Raw genomic sequence first — 21,764 nt, forward strand, 5'->3', positions numbered from 1 at the left:
GTAAGAACTCTAGCTGCTGCATTTTGGACTAACTGGAGTTTGTTTACTAAGTGTGCAGAACAACCACCAATAAAGCATTACAATAATCCAACCTTGAGGAACCTTGGATTAACATTTCTGCATTTGACATTGAGAGCATAGGTCATAATTTAAATATATTTTTGAGATGGAAAAATGCAGTTTTACAAATGCTAGAAACGTGGCTTTCTAAGGAAAGGTTGCTATCAAATAGCACACCTAGGTTCCTAACTGATGATGAAGAATTGACAGAGCTGCCATCAAGTCTTAGACAGCGTTCTAGGTTATTACATGCAGAGTTTTTAGGTCCTATAATTAACACCTCTGTTTTTTTCAGAATTTAGCAGTAAGAAATTACTCATCATCCAGTTTTTTATATCGACTATGCATTCTGCTAGTTTTTCAAATTGGTATATTTCACCGGGCCATGAAGAAATATAGAGCTGAGTATCATCAGCATAACAGTGAAAGCTAACACCATGTTTCCTGATGATATCTCCCAAGGGTAACCTGTAAATCGTGAAGAGTAATGGCCCTAGTACTGAGCTTTGAGGTACTACATACTGCACTTGTGATCGATATGATACCTCTTCATTCACTGCTACAAATTTATATCGGTCATATAAGTACAATTTGAAGCATGCTAATGCACTTCGATTAATGCCAACAAAGTGTTCTAGTCTATTCAAAAGAATGTTGTGGTCAATAGTGTCGAACGCAGTGCTAAGATCCAATAGCACTAATAGAGAGATACAACCATGATCAGATGATAAGAGCAGGTCATTTGTAACTCTAATTAGAGCAGTCTCAGTACTATGATACGGTCTAAATCCTGACTGGAAATCCTCACAGATACAATTTTTCTCTAAGAAGGAATATAATTGAGAGGATACCACCTTTTCTAGTATCCTGGACAGAAAAGGGAGATTTGAGATCGGTCTGTAATTAACAAGTTCTTTGGGGTCTAGTTGTGGTTTTTTGATGAGAGGCTTAATAACAGTCAGTTTGAAGGTTTTGGGGACATATCCTAATGACAATAACGCATTAATAATAGTCAGAAGAGGATCTATGACTTCTGGAAGCACCTCTTTTAGGAGCTTAGATGGAATAGGGTCTAACATACATGTTGTTGGTTTAGATGATTAAACAAGTTTATACAAATCAGGAGAGAGGTGCAGCGGCAGAGGCTTATTATTTCACTTTTGGATTGAAAGGGCCTTTACTACTGCCAAATATATATATATATATATATATATATATATATATATGTATATATATATTATTATTATTATTATTATTATTATAAAAAATTTGTAAGCAAGCACAGCTCAGGTGACAAAAAGTAACACAAAAGTAGCGTAATGCATTACTTTCCATAAAAAGTAACTAAGTAACGCAATTACTTATGGAGTAACCCAATATTGTAATGCATTACTTTTACAAGTAACTTTCCCCCAACACTGTCTATTAGAGATGTCCATGTGACATTAGTGTGAAAACTCAAATTTGCTATCATTCCACCTTAGAATGGTCCAGAAAAGAAAGAATTGTTTGCCAACAATACATCAAAACCTAACGGCACTGACATTATTGTTCTTTTAAAAAGACTGATAATAATGCAGTGTGTTAGACGCATGTATCATTGGGCTCCCCGTCTTTACTGGCACGGTGAGGGTTTCGTAATAAAAGTGTCCTGTAATGAAAACAACTTTACATGGAGGCAAATGCAGGCAGTATGAAGCTTTATTAAATACATTTATCATGTAGTCAGTCAGTATTTTAATAAATGGCCTGTATTCCATTGTTTTGCTTTAGTGAGAGACCCGTACCCATGCCAAGAGCAAAACAGATCAGCTCTCACAACACATACAAACACAGCATCTCTTTGTTATTTTTCCCTACACTACACAGCACTGCTTTCTTTTCTGGCAGCAAATATAATATAAAAAAATTCCAAGGAGCTTGGCATTTCATCACTCGTTCCCCTTTGCATTTGCATCAGGTTTTGTACCCTTGATATTTCTTGTCTAAAACAGACAAGGTTGGTTGTAGAGAAAGCAATGGCAGTGGGCCCTTGAATACTCCTCAAATGCTCTCGCTATTCAGCTTCCTGTTCTCAGAATGACATGAACAGCATAAAAGAAGCTAGCAGCATGTAATGAGAGGAATGCTGTTCAACATGCCTGAATTTCAAAACTCTTCTACTTTACAACATACAACCCGAGGTGAAATGAATCTCCATGTCGAATGCCGCCAAATCTTGGTCAAAATCGCTGATGGGATGAAGACAGCTGCCCAGCTGCTAGTGAAGGAGCTTGGCTAGATTCTGATTTATGTACTGGGAATAATCAAATCATCCTGAAAAGAACAGAAGAAGTGTCACAAAGCACTATGCGAATGTTGCGTGTATCACAATGAATGACAACCCTGCAGTGATCTCATTATAGAGATGACCTACATAAAGTCAAGGCCCAGTTCAACTGAATTACTGTGAGAAACGATAAGCTGAGGTCTGAAATAGCAGCAGCTCAGGATATGAGAACTGAGACTGGACTTGGTTTTCAGGTCCATATTATAATGCACTCAGGAGCATTTGGACTTGGTCTTGACTCGGACATGATCTTCAGTACTACTGCAGATATGTTTTGTAGTTTTGTACCTAAAGAGTCAAAAAGAGTCACAAAAGTGTACCGTTTGAAAAGGTACCTGCCCAGTGACAGCTTCTGTACTTTTATTTCTTAGATTGTACAGTGCCTTACTTGCTCATTTTATTGGCTCATTGTAATTGCAAGCACTTCCAGATGTGCAAGCTTCATTTCACGCATCACTGTGTTGAAATGTGTCAGAAATGCAATTCATAACTTAATGCAAGAAAATGATAATGATATTCAGAGTTAATACAAGAAGCACTAGTGGGCCTTCTCATAAACCAAGCTAAACCAAGTTTCCTTAAAGCATCATATGCTTAAATAGATAATACAAACCATTGGGTCCTATGATATACTTTATGTTATGGAAAACGCAAAGCTTGTCCAGATCACCCAGAGAGAGCTATCCATTAGCGCTAGTGTGGCTAACTGCTGTGGCCATGTCAACCAGCTATACCTTTGTATTAAAAAGTTCTTCTTTCAGCTTTACTACTGTGATGGCAGACCAACAGTTTGAAGACTATCTTGCTGTGCAAGTTAGTTAAAACTGAAAACCGTCAATGTTTAGCTATCTATAAGAATAACTGCATGTCTGGGTTAGTCCGAATTCAAGGATGTTAGAGTTACCTTGTTATTGTTGTTATTCAGTCTAAGATCAAAATGTCTTCAAACTGTTTTTCAGCTGTGACAGTACACTGTAGCAGAAGACAATTTGAGCTAATGGCCATTTATATAGCTACGCTTTTGGCAACGCTGAGTACTGTGTGTACCTCTGTTACATTATAGTTTGTATTTCAAAACACAACGGTGCATGAAATTAAGCTCGAGGTGCTAGAAGAATCTGCGCTCATGTACCTGCGTATTTGTTTCAGGTCGTACTGTAAACTCCTAGCTACCCATTTATGTACTGGCCAGTTTAAAAACCTGTTCTTGAGGTCAGACGAGAGTGGGGTCACTCTAACAGCAGGCAGGCAGTAGTTTGAGCTTGTCTTTGTATTTACACTTCATTTCACTGTTGTTTTGAGTCATTTGATTTACGTAAGGAATCACACAGCCTGGCTGGTGTTCGTTGAGACAATAAACATTTGATCTTTCAGTAAAACGCTCTTGCCATCATCTGAAGCAACACATTAAACGTCTGACCTCGAGGACACTAACTAGAGAATTTACAACCATAGTATATTAGAGAGCCACAAGACCTTATGAAGTCCTTCACGCAGAGCTAGTTTTCGCTCTCCGTCACGCTCTGTTCATTTTCTCCCCTGTTGCTTCGGAGTGCAATAGCTCGCTGTTTATTTTCATTGCCATTTAAAGAGTGAACGTGCTTGTTCAATGCTGGTGTTTTCAGAGAACACGCGGCGAGCGCTGACCACCTCGCTCAATGCCCACTTAGATAAGTATAGTATGTCATTGAGCGGGTAGCAATTGATTGGTTTGGTTCCTTTGTGTTTGCTCTTTGCTTCAGAATTCCTAAAACTTTGTGATTTCTGTTGTTTTTTTCAAATAGGTCTGAAAATAGCTGTTTAGAAACACACACACTCGCTCTTTGAAAAAATGGCGACACAGTTCACTGGTGTTTATATAGAAAGAGCACAGAAATTAAAGAGTGATTATTTATCCAAATTTGTCTCTTCGACCTGACGATGTGACAAACAGAGAGCATGACTTCAACTTTGTTCTAGGCTACACTGAAACAGACTTTATTATGAAAAGTGCAATAGAATTCAGTTAAACTGAGTTGACTCAAGTCAAGTTGAATTGAATGAATCAAATTTCAACCTAAATGCATTAGTCACTGCAGCATTTGCCGTGTTTTGTCAGTTGAGGCGAATCAAATCAAACGGAATCGAATCAAATATACATTAGTCACTGGTCTACTTCACATTTATTTTCAACCTCGATTTTTTCCTTGTAATTGTTCTTGTCTTCCCTTATTTTTCTGTTTCTCTACTGCTCCAGCGTTCTTCTGCTCTAAAGATCCACACATTCTTCTGAATCATCACATCTGCTCAGGAAAGTTCAGACACGAGGGAGGATATAAGGAACATTTGAATGAAAGGGAACGTGGAAAAGTTAAATAAATACACATGGAAAACATATCAAAATTACTTCACTGCGTGTTAGATGTATGCTGTGCATAAAATTGAAAAAATATATATTTTTGGGACCATAGAATCCTAATACTGTACATGATAACAAAAGATCAAAAAGAAATGAAAAAGTTTGATTAAAAAAAAAAATGGTCAAAAGGATATGACATTCAAGTATTTTTCATTCACTTGTCCTTGTTCTGTGCTCCTTTTATTGACTTAGAAAGGACTCCAGCTCAGTGTCAAAAGAAAAGACGCAGGTTTTGTTTCCTTTTCACTGCATCTGAATCCTCAATGTGTCTTCACAGTCTCACATAATCATTTTCCTCGTGTTTTTCTTTACTCTGCGAGCAGGAATTGGCTTTGACAAAGCTCAGCTCTTTCCACAGTTGACAGGCTATGTGTTTGGTTTTAATTGAGCCCTATTTTCATCTGCTCAAATGAAAAGCACATGGAAAAAGCCATACACCTGGATCTGATCAGCTACTGAGTTAGACAACCACACACTCATATGCCCAGAGCCAGAAGACTGAAAAGAGAGATTCCTCAATCTTTTTAGAGAAGATCTAAATTGAATGTTTTTATTGGTCATTATTTAGCCATTCGGCACAGATGTGCTGTGTAGATATAAACCTTCAATCACTGGTAGCTTTCAGTTTCAACCACTAGAGGGAGATCAGCACACTGTGCAGTACTTTCATCTATATCAGACACATGAGCATGCAAATTCAATTTCAAAATGGGATATTTAACTTTTAAAGGTAGAGTTCACTCAAAAATGTAAATTCAAATTCAAATGAGATAATTAATTCTTAAAGGGATAATACACAAAAATGCTAATTCGTTATCATGTGCTCATTTTGTTCAAGACCTGTATGACTTTCTTTCTGCTGTGGAACAAAAAATAAGATATTTTAAGAAATGTCTTAGTGTTTTTTTTTTTGTTTTTTTTGTTTTTTATGCAATGGACCACATTCTTCAGCATACCAACTATCTACAAATATTCTTCTACAGAAGAAACAAATATGCAGGTTTGAAACAACATTAACATGAGCAACTGATGATAGAATTTTCATTTTTGGGTGAACTATCCCTTTAAATGACTATAATTATTTCTCATTCTTATAAATAACTGTAGCTTGGTTTGACTAGTAAATCACAACTAGTAAATCAGACACACACACACTGTTATTGCATTTCAAGTTCAAATTCAGCTTTAAGTAGAAGTTATCCTAAAAATAAAAATCAGTTATTTACCCTTGTGTCATTTCAAAACTATGGAAGCCCATTTCTGCCACAGATAAAAAAAAAGAAAAAAAAAGAAAAAAAAAAGAAAAAAAGATAATTGGAACTTTTCTTGTCTCTTTGTTTCACTCAGAATTGCAAGATATAAACAGAATTGCGAGTTTATATATAACAATTCTGGTTATATCTTGCATACAGCACAATAATGGATTTGTTGTTATTTGTTATATTTTTTTATATAAATATTCCTTTAAGACTTAGAAGTATCTGTGTATGGACATACACTCCTCAAAGGTGACCAAGAAAGCATCTGATGTAATTTTGGAGAGGATATAATCATAACCTTCAGATTCTTTTCCTCTTCTCCTTCCAGCTTCACTGTCCACATCTGGTTTGACCCCCCACCCCTCAAACGCACCTCATCAATCCTCCGTGTCATCATCACCACAGTCTCTCTCACTGCCAAAGTAAGCTGTGACACACAGACGTGAAAATGATGAATGGATTTTTCCGGACAGGAAACGACGGCCGAGGAGACACCCTGCATACTCTCATCTCCACAGCAATTTGTCATACGGCTTCCCTCTGCCATGTCTCCCCAGCCCTGTCACGACTCTATAGACATCAAGATACCACAAAAAAGTCTGTTTTTCCTGTTGTGTTCTTCTTGGTATGGTCCTAATCTCTTGTTGTGTGAGACTCATGCTGCTCACCAGCCACGGGCGGCATTCCTCCGCAGGGTGGACTCAATGTTGGTCAACACAAATAATAGTGAGAAAACTCTAAAACCATCCATCCTTTCATTTCTTCTGTCTATATTTATACTGTACATCGATTTGGGTGGAACCAGGCTCCTCCACCGTCTGGAGGATATTCACATCTACAGATATGACACAGTGTGAAAGCAGTATGAAAGAGGTTTTATACATTTAAAGTGTTCGTTCACATAAAAATCAAGCATAGTGTAAGTTCTGGCAGGTCACATGGGTCAAGCATGATCCACATCTACCTATAGGAATACGAAGCCTATCACGGCATTCCTATATAAGGTCTATTCAGTATTATTCAGCAGCTTTATCGCTTGCTCAGGAGCAAATTATCCTCCTCCATCCCCAATTCCGCCTTTCATCACAGTCCGGACAATTCTGTCATTGTATACTAACCCTCATGCCATTCCAAACCCATAAGGTTTTAGTTCTTGAACTTTACACAGTTATTAAATCGAACTGAACCACCTCTGAACTGAATTAAGCTGAATAATTGTTTTATATAGAGCTATGCTTTACAGCAGAATTCAAATTTGTATTATATTTGATGAAGTTTGCATCATTGATTCTGTTATTTTCCTGTTTATCTTATAACAAACAAGCTACAGTAAGTCCAAAATGCAGCTGCTAGAGTAGAGTATAGATATAAGAGACATCGGAAACGTGAAGTGATGGGGGTTCTCATGACCAGGATTGAGAATCACACTGATAACATTCATATTTCATCATTAGACTATACAGTAGCCCATAGTCTCCTTCATTGGCACAAGCTTTTGTCTAGGATATGGAAGCTGAAGGTCAAGTTATTCATTATTTTCATTAAGGTTATTATTTCTAGTATTTCTGTAACCTTTAACACATCACTATTGAACACACTTACTGCAGTAACTATCGTCAAGGAAGACTGCATCACCTACAACCTAAAACAATAGCTGGATGATTATGCAATAAAACAATAGTACAATCAACAATTAGCCCAAAAAAGAAAAGTCATTTTAGAAGCAGAGTAAATTTACACATTTTGTTTATTCATTTATTTTGTCCAAGGATTACAAAGACATTTTTTTTTCACTCTTTTTACAGATTTTTCCAGACATCCACAAAATAAAATCAGTATAATTCCACTTGATATCATTTGTAATGTAATCAGAACCAAGTATTTCTGGATTATTCTTAGGGTGACATCAATAGAATAAGTAAAATACATGCTCACTGGATCATTGCATTGAATCTGTAAATTTGCATGACTGTAAACTGATATGCTTGAATGAACCAGATTTTAAAATTACACATGAGTGACTTTAGGTCAACATGTCTTATTACCACAGCTGCATGTGCATTATGAAGTGACATTAAAAACATTGTCAGCAATGATTTAACATTTTGTCACGCTACACTACAAGAAGAAGTAGCTCATTAGTGGAAAAGCTCCACAGTTTTATAAACAACTGAGCCGGTAAATGTAGTTAAGTCATGCCAAATCAAATTTTTAATCTAATGCAGTGACATTCAGATGATTTTATGTGTGAGTTAAGTGTCATTTTCTCCTGCATTATCACAAACAATACACTTACACATGTGCAAACACACTGTAGAAGTAAATCTTGGAACTGTTAATGATTTAGGAAGTTGCTGTTGGAGCTAACATCAGCTAAATTCCAAACGTTTTTTTTTTTTTTTTTTTTTGCACCCTTGAAGGATGTCATTTATAGGGGCTTTCTAAACAAAAGTGAACATCTGAATCCCTTCACAAAGGGCCCTTCAACAGATACATTAGTGAAAGGTACATGTAATGGTTATTTCAAGGAAGTAGGTTTTTTATGATCATGTGACTCAGTGTGGCGAGTTGTCATGATTCATTTTAAAGCTTGAGTTATTGTATAAACAGAATAATTAAAGTAGTTTAATTCAAGATCTTCAAGTTCAAGCATACTAATGGTTTATTTGTGTGTACTAATGTTTACTTAGTGTTTCTTTTTTCTTTTCTTTTCTTTTCTTTTCTTTTCTTTTCTTTTCTTTTCTAAATTTAGAAACAATACATTATTCAGGGAGGGAAAGCAGCAGTGCTATATAATTTCACCGACAAAAGCAAGCATCATACATAAAGATTTCAGGCTTGGTCTCAAAACTGGCTTCAAATGGAATGATAGACTATAGGTCAACATGCACAATAGGTTCAAATGGAGGTGTAAATGAATATGTGTCACAGCTCGCTAGCCAAAATTTTCCCAGCGGAGCACTTTGGGCCTTCCTCGGGCAGTCAGAAAGGCACGGAGCAACCTCAGAATCACATATGTGGGTTTCTTACTATTTGTCTCTTTTGTTCCGATTTAGTCAGTGGTGATTTAGGGAAAAATGGGCATGCTGTGATGTTTTAAGAGTGATGATTGTGCGGTCAGAGCAGCAGACAGCAGATGTGGACTTACAGCTTAGATTAGAAGGTTACTGGAGCTCAGACCTGCTATATTGCTGCTGCTCCCTACTGAAAATAACAGAGTGGCTGCTCACTAGCATACTGTATTTTCGTGGCTGGTTCCCAGCATGTGTACATTTGTGGTGTGCTGGTGTCCCCACCAGGTGCCTGTACCACAAAGCCAGTTTAGGTTGCTAGCCACACATCATTCACACATCCCAAATAACTGTGAGCACCAGGACATTTCTGACACTTCTGACACAGTCACTTCACATCTCTGATGCTTTAAATTAAAGCACACTGCACAATGGAATATATATATATATACAGTACAGGTCAAAAGTTTGGAAACATTACTTTTTTCAATGTTTTTGAAAGAAGTTTCTTCTGCTCATCAAGCCTGCATTTATTTGATCAAAACTACAGAAAAAAATGTAATATTGTGATATATTATTACAATTTAAAATAATAACAATAAAATATAATAATAATAAAATAATAATTGTTTTTAAATGTATTATACTTTAAATTATCATTTATTTCTGTGATGCAAAGCTGAATTTTTAGGATCATTATCACATGATCCTTTAGAAATCATTCTAATATGATGATTCATTATCAAAGTTGGAAACAGTTCTGCTGCTTGATATTTTTTCAGAACATGTGATACTTTTTTAGGATACTTTGATGAATAAAAAGTAAAAAAAAAAAAAAAAAAAAAAAAAGCTATGTTTTTAAAATATAAATATTTTGTAATAACAACATACACTACTGGTCAGTAATTTGGGGTCAGTAATTTTTTTTTCTTTCTTTTTTTAATAAAATCAATACTTTTATTCAGCAAGTGTTGTGTGTTAAATTGATAAAAAGTGATAGTAAAGAAAATATATTATTAGAATATATATTATTAGAATTTTTTTTTATTTTGAATAAATGCAGTTATTTTTAACCTTTTATTCATCAAATATATTATACAGCAGAACTGTTTCCAACACTCATAATAAATCAGAATATTAGAATGATTTCTAAATGATCATGTGATAGACTGGATGTTACATGTGACACTGAAGGCTGGAGTAATGATGCTGAAAATTCAGCTTTGCATCACAGGAATAAATTATTATTTTTTTAAGTATATTCAAATTATATTCAAAGTATATTCAACTATTATTTTAAGTTGTAATAATATTTCACAATATTACTGTTTTTTCTGTATAAATGCAGGCTTGATGAGCAGAAGAGACCTCTTTCAAAAAACATTAAAAATAGTAATGTTTCCAAACTTTTGACCTGTACTGTGTATATATATATATATATATATATATATATATATATATATATATATATATATATATATATATATATATATATATATATTATTTTTTAGATTTTATTTCTTTTTCAACAGTTCTCTCAAGCTTCTGTGGCAACAGTGGTGTTTCTTCTTGCTGGGTAAATGTTTTTAAATTCTTCATAATTTTAGGATTTTTTGTTCTATAGCTGATCTATGCATTTAAATTTTTCACATTCATAATGATTTTATCAGTGTTCATTGTTCAATGATCTCATCATCTTAGAAGTCAGTTGGGTTTACTCTAACAAGAAAGGGAATTGCAATGTAATTCTTGTCTCACGTTATGGATATTCCATATTTTTTGCTTGAAATGTTATGAACAGAAGCTATGTTAATTCTTTTCCATTTGCCTTTCTGTTCCTACCCCAGGATGCCCATCTCGAGGTAACAAGAGATTAAACCAGCTCCAGTGTGCATCCAGCCTCATAGAAAGAGTTCAGATGACCCAACACCTGTGAAGAGATGATGCTGACCCCTGCAAGGACCCCAGGTGACGCCAACTTGAATCAACATGTTCAGCTACCAAAATTTCTCTGTATAGTAATAATTATGATCAGTAATAATCACTTTAATGAGCTTCTGCCTAAAATTAATTCATGTTAGCTAACTGTATGATTCTATTATCTTGAAATGTTCATTACTTGGACATTCACTTCTGATAAAAAATCGCTCTAAATTGTAATGTAGAGTCAAGTCAAGTCAAGTCACCTTTATTTATATAGCGCTTTAAACAAAAAAGATTGCGTCAAAGCAACTGAACAACATTAATTAGGAAAACAGTGTGTCAATGATGCAAAATGACAATTAAAGGCAGTTCATCATTGAATTCAGTGATGTCATCATGCAGCTCAGTTCAGTTTAAATAGTATCTGAATAATAATTTGCAATCAAGTCAACGATATCGCTGTAAATGAAGTGTCCCCAACTAAGCAAGCCAGAGGCGACAGCGGCAAGGAACCAAAACTCCATCGGTGACAGAATGGAGAACAAAACCTTGGGAGAAACCAGGCTCAGTCAGGGGGCTAGTTCTCCTCTGACCGGACGAAACCAGCAGTGCAATTCCAGGTGGTCGTCTGAGACAAGGGGGATCTGTCTCTGGGGCTCTAGTTGTCCTGGTCTCCGCTGTCTTTCAGGGCTGTAGAGGTCCTCTCTAGGTGCTGATCCACCATCTGGGGCTGGATACGTACTGGATCCGGGTGACTGCAGTGACCCTCTGACTTGGATACAGACTGGATCTGGTGGCTACGGTGACCTCGGAATATGAGAGAAACAAACTAATATTAGCGTAGATGCCATTCTTCTAACGATGTAACAAGTACATCAGGTGTTATGGGAAGTGTTCCCGGTTCAGGTTTACCTAATTATTGCAGCCTAAATATCCTTTAACGGATTTGGATATTAGAAGCGTATTAGTGTGCTATGTGTAAACCAGGTTAAAGAGATGGGTCTTTAATCTAGATTTAAACTGCAAGAGTGTGTCTGCCTCCCGAACAATGTTAGGTAGGTTATTCCAGAGTTTGGGCGCTAAATAGGAAAATGATCTGCCGCCCGCAGTTGACTTTGATATTCTAGGTATTATCAAATGGCCATTGCAGCAGATGTGAAGGACTACAATACGATATGAGCTCGCTCAAGTACTGAGGAGCTAAACCATTCAGGGCTTTATAAGTAATTACAAAAACACAGTATAACACATTTTAAAATGTATTTGTTGTTCAATAGGGAGCAAGTGCAGAGTTGACAGAACCAGGCTAATATGTTCATACTTCATCGTTCTAGTAAGAACTCTCGCTGCTGCATTTTGGACCAGCTGGAGTTTAAGCGTGCAGAGCAACCACCCAATAAAGCATTACAATAATCTAGAAACATGGTTTTCAAAGGAAAGATTGCTATCAAATAGTACACCTAGATTGCTAACTGATTATGAAGAATTGACAGAGCAGCCATCAAGTGTTAGACTGTGTTTTTGTTTATTACATGCAGAGGTTTTTGGTTCAATAATTAACACCTCTGTTTTTTCAGAACTTAGCCGTAGGAAATTACAGTCATCCAGTTCCTCTTCAGGAACTCGAGCTGCGTCAAACGCTTTGGGGAACACGTCTAGCGTGAGCGACTCTGAATATCGTGTGTAATCAGTTCAATGAAAGAGCGTGACGTCACGGGCGGGGTGACGTAAGTGACCAGGAAGCTATAAAAGCACATGCCGCGCAGCTGGCATCAGCTTCGCGTCTTCAGCAAGCGCTCTGTGTGTGAATGTCCTCAGTTTGTCTTGTGAGTCTTATTTACTGTTGTCTGTCCAGTAGCTCCAAGTCATGTCTAAGAGCAAGGCGAAAACAAAGCATACTAGAGGCGAATCCGGATCGCGTTTCAGACTGTGTGTCCCTCCCTGCCCGCGCTACATAACGAGTGGGGATACACACAGTCTGTGCGTGGTCATTCTCAGCCCGCCTGTACATCCCCTCTTCAGATTACTACGGCAATGTAGTGGGGATGGCAGAGCGCTGCTACAGGGCGATGCCCCGGGTGGAGAGGCATTTATGGCTGACCCTGTCCGAAATGAAAGAGCGGGACAGGGTCTGCCTTATGGACGCCCCGATCCAGCCTTCTGGCCTGTTCGGCGACGCAGTCAACACTGTCGTCGACAGGTTTCAGGAGGCTCGCAAACACAGGCGGCGGCGGCGTTCCATAAATTCCTCCCTCGTCGCTCCCTCGGGGCATCTGGGCAGGAGATGCCCCAGCCGCACCCTAGCTCCTCACACCGAGAGGCTCAAAAACAGAGCGTCGCCTCTCGTGCTCCCCCGCGGGAACGGGAGTCCCAGCGACGCTCTCGGCCGAGGTCTTCGAAGCCCAAACAAGATCTAAGGGCGGTTATCGATGCTAAGAAGGCCTCGGCCAAGAAGCCCTGACGCCAAAGAGCCAGGGCTTCAGAGGGCAGCCTCTGCTGGGGTAGAGCGGTGCACACGGTGCCCGTCTCGCCTCAGCGCCCTCTGGGGGCCAGTCTGCCAACCCTGCCAGTGTTCCAGGGCGCAGCGGTCCCCAGCGAGCATCACTCTCAGTATCTTCTCTTAGTATGGGATTCGACCGCAATGCAGGCACGATTGTCCCCTGCTTGTATCGAGTCGATCCTCATCTCAGTCGAGAGAGTCAAAGAAGGCCAGTCACTCACTGTCAAACAATTTCAGAGATTGTTGGGTCTGATGGCAGCTGCGTCCAACGTGATACCTTTTGGCCTGCTGTACATGAGACCCCTACAGTGGTGGCTCAAGACCAAGGGATTTTCCCCGAGGGGCAATCCACTTCGAACTATCAAGGTCACGCGGCGCTGCCTCCGTCCTTAGACATGTGGAAGAAACCTTGGTTCTTGAAGCAGGGCCCAGTGCTGGGAGCTCCTGGTCGCCGTGTAACACTAGCGACGGATGCTTCCCTCACTGGCTGGGGTGCGGTCATGAGTGGCCACCCTGCCCGCGGTCTGTGGAGCGGTCGCCATCTGACATGGCATATCAATTCTCTAGAAATGCTAGCAGTTTATTGTGCACTGAAGCACTTCCTCCCAGACCTAAGGGTTCACCATGTGTTGGTGCGCACCGACAACACAACGGTGGTCTCTTACATCAACCACCAAGGAGGTCTGCGTTCGCGCCCCTTGTACAAGCTGGCGCACCAGATCCTTGTGTGGTCCCAGGACAAACTCCTCTCACTCAGAGCAGTATATATTCCTTGGAAACTGAATGTGGGAGCAGACATACTGTCGAGGCAGGGGCCGAGGCCCGGGGGAATGGAAGCTTCACCCCGAGGTGGTGGAGCAGATATGGAGAGTTTTTGGCAGAGCTCAAGTAGACCTCTTTGCAACTCAGGAGACAGCACAATGTCCCCCTTTGGTTCTCTCTAGCTCATCCAGCTCCCCTGGGACTGGACGCTATGGTACAGACCTGGCCGAGGCTTCGTCTGTACGCATTTCCCCCTATTGCTCTGCTCCCGGGAGTTCTGGTGAGAGTACGCCGGGACGGGGTCCGTCTATTGTTAGTAGCCCCGTTCTGGCCGGGCCGAGTATGGTTCGCAGATTTGGTCTCGCTCCTCAACGGCTCTCCTTGGGAGATACCGATCAGGGCATACCTACTCTCACAGGCGCAGGGCACGATAATTCACCCTCGCCCGGAGCTGTGGAAGCTGTGGGTGTGGCCCCTGAGGGGTCGCAGTTCATAGCATCCGGTCTCTCAACCGAGGTTGTTCAGACCCTCCTCCAATCCAGAGCTCCCTCAACGAGGAAACGGTACGCCCTGAGGTGGAAACTCTTCACCTCATGATGCAGAGACTGCCAGCTAGACCCAGTAAACTGCCCAGTTTGTACAGTTCTGGAGTTCCTACAGGCCAGGCTCTCTGCAGGGTTGACCCACTCCACGCTGAAGGTCTACGTGGCGGCCATTGCGGCCTACCACGCCCTTCTCGATGGTCAGTCTTTGGGAAGACACCCCGTAGTTACACGTTTCCTCCGCGGTGCGCTGAGGCTGAGACCTCCAGTACGGTCCAGTATTCCCCCGTGGGACTTGTGGTGCTAGAGGCGTTGTGCAGACCTCCATTTGAGCCTATTCAAGATATCTCAGACAGACATCTGACACTTAAAACCGCCTTTCTGTTGGCCATTACCTCTCTGAGGAGAGTAGGAGACTTGCAGGCCCTCTCAGTGGCCCCTACTTATCGGGACTTTGCACCTGGCATGACCAAAGCGTTCATATACCCTCGAGCGGGATATGTTCCTAAGGTCCCCTCTGTCACACCACAACCTGTAGTGCTGCAGGCTTTCTGTACTCCTCCCTTTCGGGAGCCCGACCAAGAGAAGCTAAATTGTATGTGTCCAGTTCGAGCACTGGACGCATACGTACACAGAGCTGCCCTGTGAAGAAAAACAGACCAATTGCTTGTATGCTATGGTCCCCCCAAGAGGGGTTCTCCTGCTTCTAAGCAGTCTATTAGTCATTGGATGGTCGAGGCTATCAACGCCACCTATGAGTCCTCTGGTCGTCCCCCGCTGTTGGGAGCCAAGGCTCACTCCACACGGGGTATGGCGGCCTCCAAGGCCTTTTTGGCAGGTGTATCCATGCTGGACATCTGCAACGCTGCGGGGTGGTCCACGCCCTCTACATTCGCAAGATTTTATGGCTTAGACATGCTGGTCACTCCAGGCGCATCCGTCCTCTCGTCCTAAGCTGTGCTCTTCGGATACACACTAGGCAGGGGTTTGGTAGTCTGGCAGCGTTGGTACTCGTTCCCCAAAGCGTTCGACGCAGCTCGAGTTCCTGAAGAGGAACGTCTCTAGGTTACGTATGTAACCCTAGTTCCTCGAGGGAACGAGACCCTGCGTCTCGGAGCCATACCCCCCGGCACCCCTGCCGGCGCTTGCTGGTACTCGAAGCTGATGCCAGCTGCGCGGCATGTGCTTTTCTAGCTTCCTGGTCGCTTACGTCACCCCCCCCCCGCCCGTGACGTCACGCTCTTTCATTGGACTGATTACACACGATATTCAGAGTCGCTCACGCTAGACGTGTTCCCCAAAGCGTTCGACGCAGCGTCTCGTTCCCTCGAGGAACTAGGGTTACATACGTAACCTAGAGACGTTTTTTATATCAACTATGCATTCTGTTAGTTTTGCAAATTTGTATGTTTCAACGGGCCACAAAGAAATATAGAGCTGAGTTTAATCAGCATAACAGTGAAATCGAACACCATGTTTCTTGATGATATCTCCCAGGGGTAACATGTAAAGAGTGAAAAGCAGTGTTCCTAGTACTGAGCCTTTTAGCACTCCATACTGTATTTGTGATTGATAGGATATCTCTTCATGTACTGCTATGAATCGATGTGGTCAGTAGTGTCAAACGCAGCTCTAAGATGCAGTAGGACTAGAGAAATACAACCATGATTGGATGATAAAAGAGCAGGTCATTTGTAACTCTGATGAGAGCAGTCTTAGTACTATGATACGGTCTAAATCCTGACTGGAAGTCCCCAGAGATACCATTTCTCTCCAAAAAGGAACATAGCTGAGAGGATACTGCCTTTTCTAGTATTTTTGACAGAAAAGAGAGATTTGAGATCTAATTCTCTAGAATTAAGTTTTTTAATATGTGGTGTAATAACAGCCAATTTGAAGGTTTTTAGGGACATATCCTAAAGACATTGATGAATTAATAATATTCAGAAGAGGATCTATGACTTCTGGAAGCACCTCTTTTAGTAGCTTAGATGTATATTATACTGTCTTTTTACGTTGCGTATCGCGCCGCATAAACATAAAACCATGTCTGTATTTGTGATTGGATAAATGAAAAACAACAAGCGTTACTCTACACTGCTCAAAACTCATGTTTGAATCATCAGTGGAAATTTCTTTAAATATAAAAATTTTTATTACAGGCTGTGAGTTAGAAGTGCAAGACTGTCCTTGCAAAGTTGGAACTGCCCCACTTTATAGAACAGCCTTTGAGCACAGACCCATTGTAGGCTACTCTGCAGGTTCAGGAAACAGTCCTCCATAAAATGCGTCACACAGCATCACATACTGCAGGCTTGAGTGAGGAACAGCCAGCGGACTTGAGTACGCCACGGCCAGCGGGTGAAAGCCGGTGAAAGCCGATCCGGCGATCCACAGTGCAAAGTTGATGTATTTCCTCAGCAACCAGCACGGATCAGCTCTAGGCATGACGAAGTGGATATCGTCCACTTTTGGAAGGCCAAACAAAGTAGATTCACTTTCACAATGAAACACACAGCATCTCAACAACTTGGCGGCAGTGGCAACAGCAAGAATAAAAGTTACGCTTTCTTTCTTTGCGGGAACATTTGGGCGGTGTTATGCAAATCTTCCCACACAGTGACGTAGACATGTGGGGGCCATGTTTAAACAAGGCATTTTAGGAGGGTGTGGACAAGTCTTAACTTTTATAAAGAATGTCTCATTGGATTTGAGACTTTAGTTTTTGCATCTTCTTTATGCACCAAGAGCTTGTAACACTCCAAAGAGAAAGTAAAAATTGAAATTACATCATATGACCCCTTTAAGTGTCCCCAACTAAGCAAGCCAGAGGCAACAGCGGCAAGTAACCAAAACTCCAAAATCCATCGGTGACAGAATGGAGAAAAAACCTTGGGAGAAACCAGGCTCAGTCGGGGGGCCAGTTCTCCTCTGGCCAGATGAAACCAGCAGTTCAATCCCAGGCTGCAGCAAAGTCACATTGTGCAGAGGACTCATCTGGTTCCTGCGGTCTTGTCCCAGTGGCTGTCTAGGAGACAAGGTCTTCACTGGGGATGACACTGATTTTCCCGCCATGCAATACGAAATACCTCTATTTTTGTTTTCTTCCAGCTGCGCTCCATTTTTTGGGCTGCTCTCTTTAAGGCGCGGGTGTGCTTGTTATGCCACTGTGTCAAACTGTTGTCCTTAATCTTCTTTAAGCGTAAAGGAGCAACCATATCTAAAGTGCTAGAAGAGAGAGATTTAATAGTTTCTGTTACATCATCAAGTGTTTCTGAGCTATTGGATGTGCTGAGAAATTAAGACAAGTCGGGAAGATTATTTACAAAGCAGTCTTTTGTGGTAGAAGTGATGGTTCTTACATATTTGTAATAAGGAGTTGAATGTGCAGCTTTAGCTATATGGAGTATACATGAGACTAGATAATGATCCGAGACAAAACCAAACTAATTCAAAAATTCAAATCAATTAACATCAATTCCATGTGACAGTATTAAATCTAAAGTATGATTATGACAATGAGTAGTCCCTGACACGTGTTGTCTAACCCCAATGGAGTTCAGAATGTCTATAAATGCTGATCCCAATGCATCTTTTTCATTATCAACATGGATATTAAAATCAACAACAATTAAGATTTTATCTGCAGCCAGCACAAACACAGATAGAAAATCAGCAAATTCTTTGATAAAGTCTGTATGGTGCCCTGGTGGCCTGTATACACTAGCCAGTACAAATGTCACAGGGGATTTATCATTAACACTTATTTCTCTGGGTAATGTTATTTGAATCACCATTATTTCAAGCAAATTATACTTGAAACCAGAGCTCTGAGAAATACTGAAAATATTACTATAAATTGTAACAACATCTCCCCCTTTACCTTTTGGATGTGGCTTATGTTTATAACAGTAATCTTCATTTAAAATAATGTAATCATCTGGTTTTAGCCTGTTTTTTGTCAGACAGAGCACATCTAAGCTATGATCTGTGATCATATCATTTACAAAAAGTGCTTTTGTAGAAAGGGATCTAATATTCATTAAGCCAAGCTTTATCATTTTTTTTTTTTTTGGTTTTATCATTTGTATCATCAATTTGTTGAACATCAATTCAATTGTTACACTTAAGTTGTTTTGGACATTTTTTGTATTTGCCTGTTCAGGGAACAGACACAGTCTCCAAAGTATGATATCTAGGTGAAAGTGTCTCTATGTGCTGAGAATTAACTGACTTCTGTGATGTGAGGCGGCTAGCAGACGGTCAGTTTAGCCAGTCTGTCTGCTTCCTGACCTGGGCCCCAGTTAGTCAAGTGCAAACTCTAAGACTATGTGCCATATTTCTAGAGAGAAGAACAGCACCTCTTTTCAACAGGTCAGTTCTGCCCCAAAAAATTGTCTAATGTTATTCTGCGGGCACCACTTAGACATCCAGCCATTGAGTGATGACAGAGCATATTACAGTGTCTGACATCGTACTTGCAAGTTCACAAAACTACATAGTCTGACATCATAATTACAAACAAACACACCTAATTAACCTTATTTGTAGTGATCTCCGACTGGCGAAGTCGGACATAATTAGTGCCGATGTGAATAATAATCTTACTGAATTTACATTTAGCATTAGCCAGCACTTTCAAATTTGCCAAGATGTCAGGCGCTTTGGCTCCTGGTAAACATAGGACTATGGTGGCTGGTATCTCTATTTTCATTTTCCATACAATAGAATAGCCAATAACTAGGGCTCTTTCAACAGGTGTCTCAGTGGGTGCGTCACTGAGTGGGGAGAACCTGTTTAATCAGAAAGTAAGAGCAGTGTTTTGACCCGTGACTATGCTGTCTCACAGTCACCCAGTCGCCGTGATGTGGGGGCTCTGCAACCGGAACCAAACACGTATGGGACTCGCTGAGCTAGTAGTAATAGCAGCCTAACTATATCCCTGCATTTATCACATGTGAATCCCTCGCCGCTGACAGAGAAAGCTACACTAAACATGTGACAAGCAGTGCAAGTGGGCTGATTGGCCAGCTATACAGTGCATTGTGATTGGCTGAATACCTCAAGCGCGTGACGGAAATGTTGTGCCCCTTAACATACTTGCATTACATAAGCCCTGTGCACAACAAGACAAAAACAATAAAACCCATTATAAACAAGGCATTTGTTGCACCCAGTGGGGACATAATTACTGATTATAATGACTTATACTGTCTTTTTACGCATTATGTTGTGTATCGCGCTGTGTGAACATAAAACCATGTCTGGAGAAATGACAAACAACAAGCGCTACTCTACACTGATCAAAACTCGCGTTTGAATCATCAGTGGTAAATTTGTTAAATATAAAAAACATACTTACAGACTTTGAGTCAGAAGTGCAAGACTGTCCTTGCAAAGTTGGAACTGACGAACGGCCGGCGTGCTTGAGAATGGCGCGGCCAGTGTATTTGACAAAGGAGTGGCCGACGGGCAACCACATGTGACAACCCCGGGCTGGAATCCGCTTTGTCCATGGTAAAAGCCGATCCGGCGATTCACAGCCGTCGTCTTTTGGAAGGCCAAACAAAGTAGTTTTGCTTTCACAATGAAACACACAGCATCTCCACAACATAGCAGCGGCGGCAACAGCGGCAATCAAAGTTATGCCTTTCTTTGCGTGAACATTTAGTCTGTTATGCAAATCTTCCCATATAGTGACGTAGACGTGGGGGTGTGTTAGAACAAGCCTTTTTAGGTAGGAGTTGACTCTTAACTTTTATAAAGAATATCTCTTTGGATTTGAGACTTTAGTCTTTGCAACTTTACAGATCTTATTTATGCACCAAGAGATTGTAACACTCCAAAGAGAAAGGAAAAATTTCAATCGTGTCATAGGACCCCTTTACATATTGTGGTACTAACCCCACCAAACACAACAGTGGCCAAAAGTGATGTAGGTTTTTTTACGACCCCACATTTCACCCAAAAAAAAAAAAAAAAAAAAACCCTTTTGATCTGGAGATTATCATGTGAAACGAAACAATATCCAATCAGAAAGCGAACTGACAGAAGACAGACGCATAACAAACACAGACATCGCAATTTCTTCCTGCCTATCGTCCGCCATGTTTATTCTCAAGTCTCGAGAGATTTTGCGAGATTTCCCAATTTTACAGTTGGGACTCCGGTTGAAAATCTGTTTTTGTGTGGTGTGGTGTGTGGTGTGGTATGCTGTCTTTGTTTGTGGTCTCTCATAAGATGAGGTTCTTATAAGATTTTAGAAATCTTTTAGTTTGAACCCAGCATTAGATTTGACAAGAATGTGGAGTACACTGCTCCTAGAGAGCTTCCATCCAGAAAAGTTTAACCCCAGCTCTAATCGAAAACATCCAAACCAGCTAATCTAAGATAAGTGTCCAGGATTAATTGAAAATGTCAGGCAGGTGTGTTGGAGCAACGTTGGAACTGAAGTATGCAGGAAGGTATGCCGCAGGAGCAGGGTTGGCCACCATGATCTTTAGGGCAGTGTTTCCCAGCCCTATTCCTAGGCTGCATTCCGCTTTGCTTTTAGACACACTTTCATGAACTTCCCTAAGCACTTCCCCTCATGGGAATCCCCACCACTATTTTAAAGCTCATTCCACTTTGTGAAGTGGACAAGGGAAGTTTAAATGGACAGAACCTCGACCCCTCGATTGAGACAGAGTCTACTTCATATGTACACTTCAGGCAGCTCCATATACCACAGTGCCACAATTATTTATAAATATTTAAAACAGCCCATACCTATATACATATAGAATGCTGCATCAAACAAATTCATAATGGAAAAAATGTAAATAAGAATTCAATTCCTGATTCCAAATTATAAAAGGTGTAGGAAAGGGTGTCCAACAATTCAGCCCATTGCAAAGGTTTCACTAGTAGTGAGCACTCGTGCAACATAATCAATGACATACATCAGAGTCAACGAGACTGGGAAGTGAGAGAAGGGCATA

The sequence above is a fragment of the Cyprinus carpio genome, chromosome A3 (assembly GCF_018340385.1).
Source record: "Cyprinus carpio isolate SPL01 chromosome A3, ASM1834038v1, whole genome shotgun sequence".
In the NCBI taxonomy this organism is placed as follows: domain Eukaryota; kingdom Metazoa; phylum Chordata; class Actinopteri; order Cypriniformes; family Cyprinidae; genus Cyprinus; species Cyprinus carpio.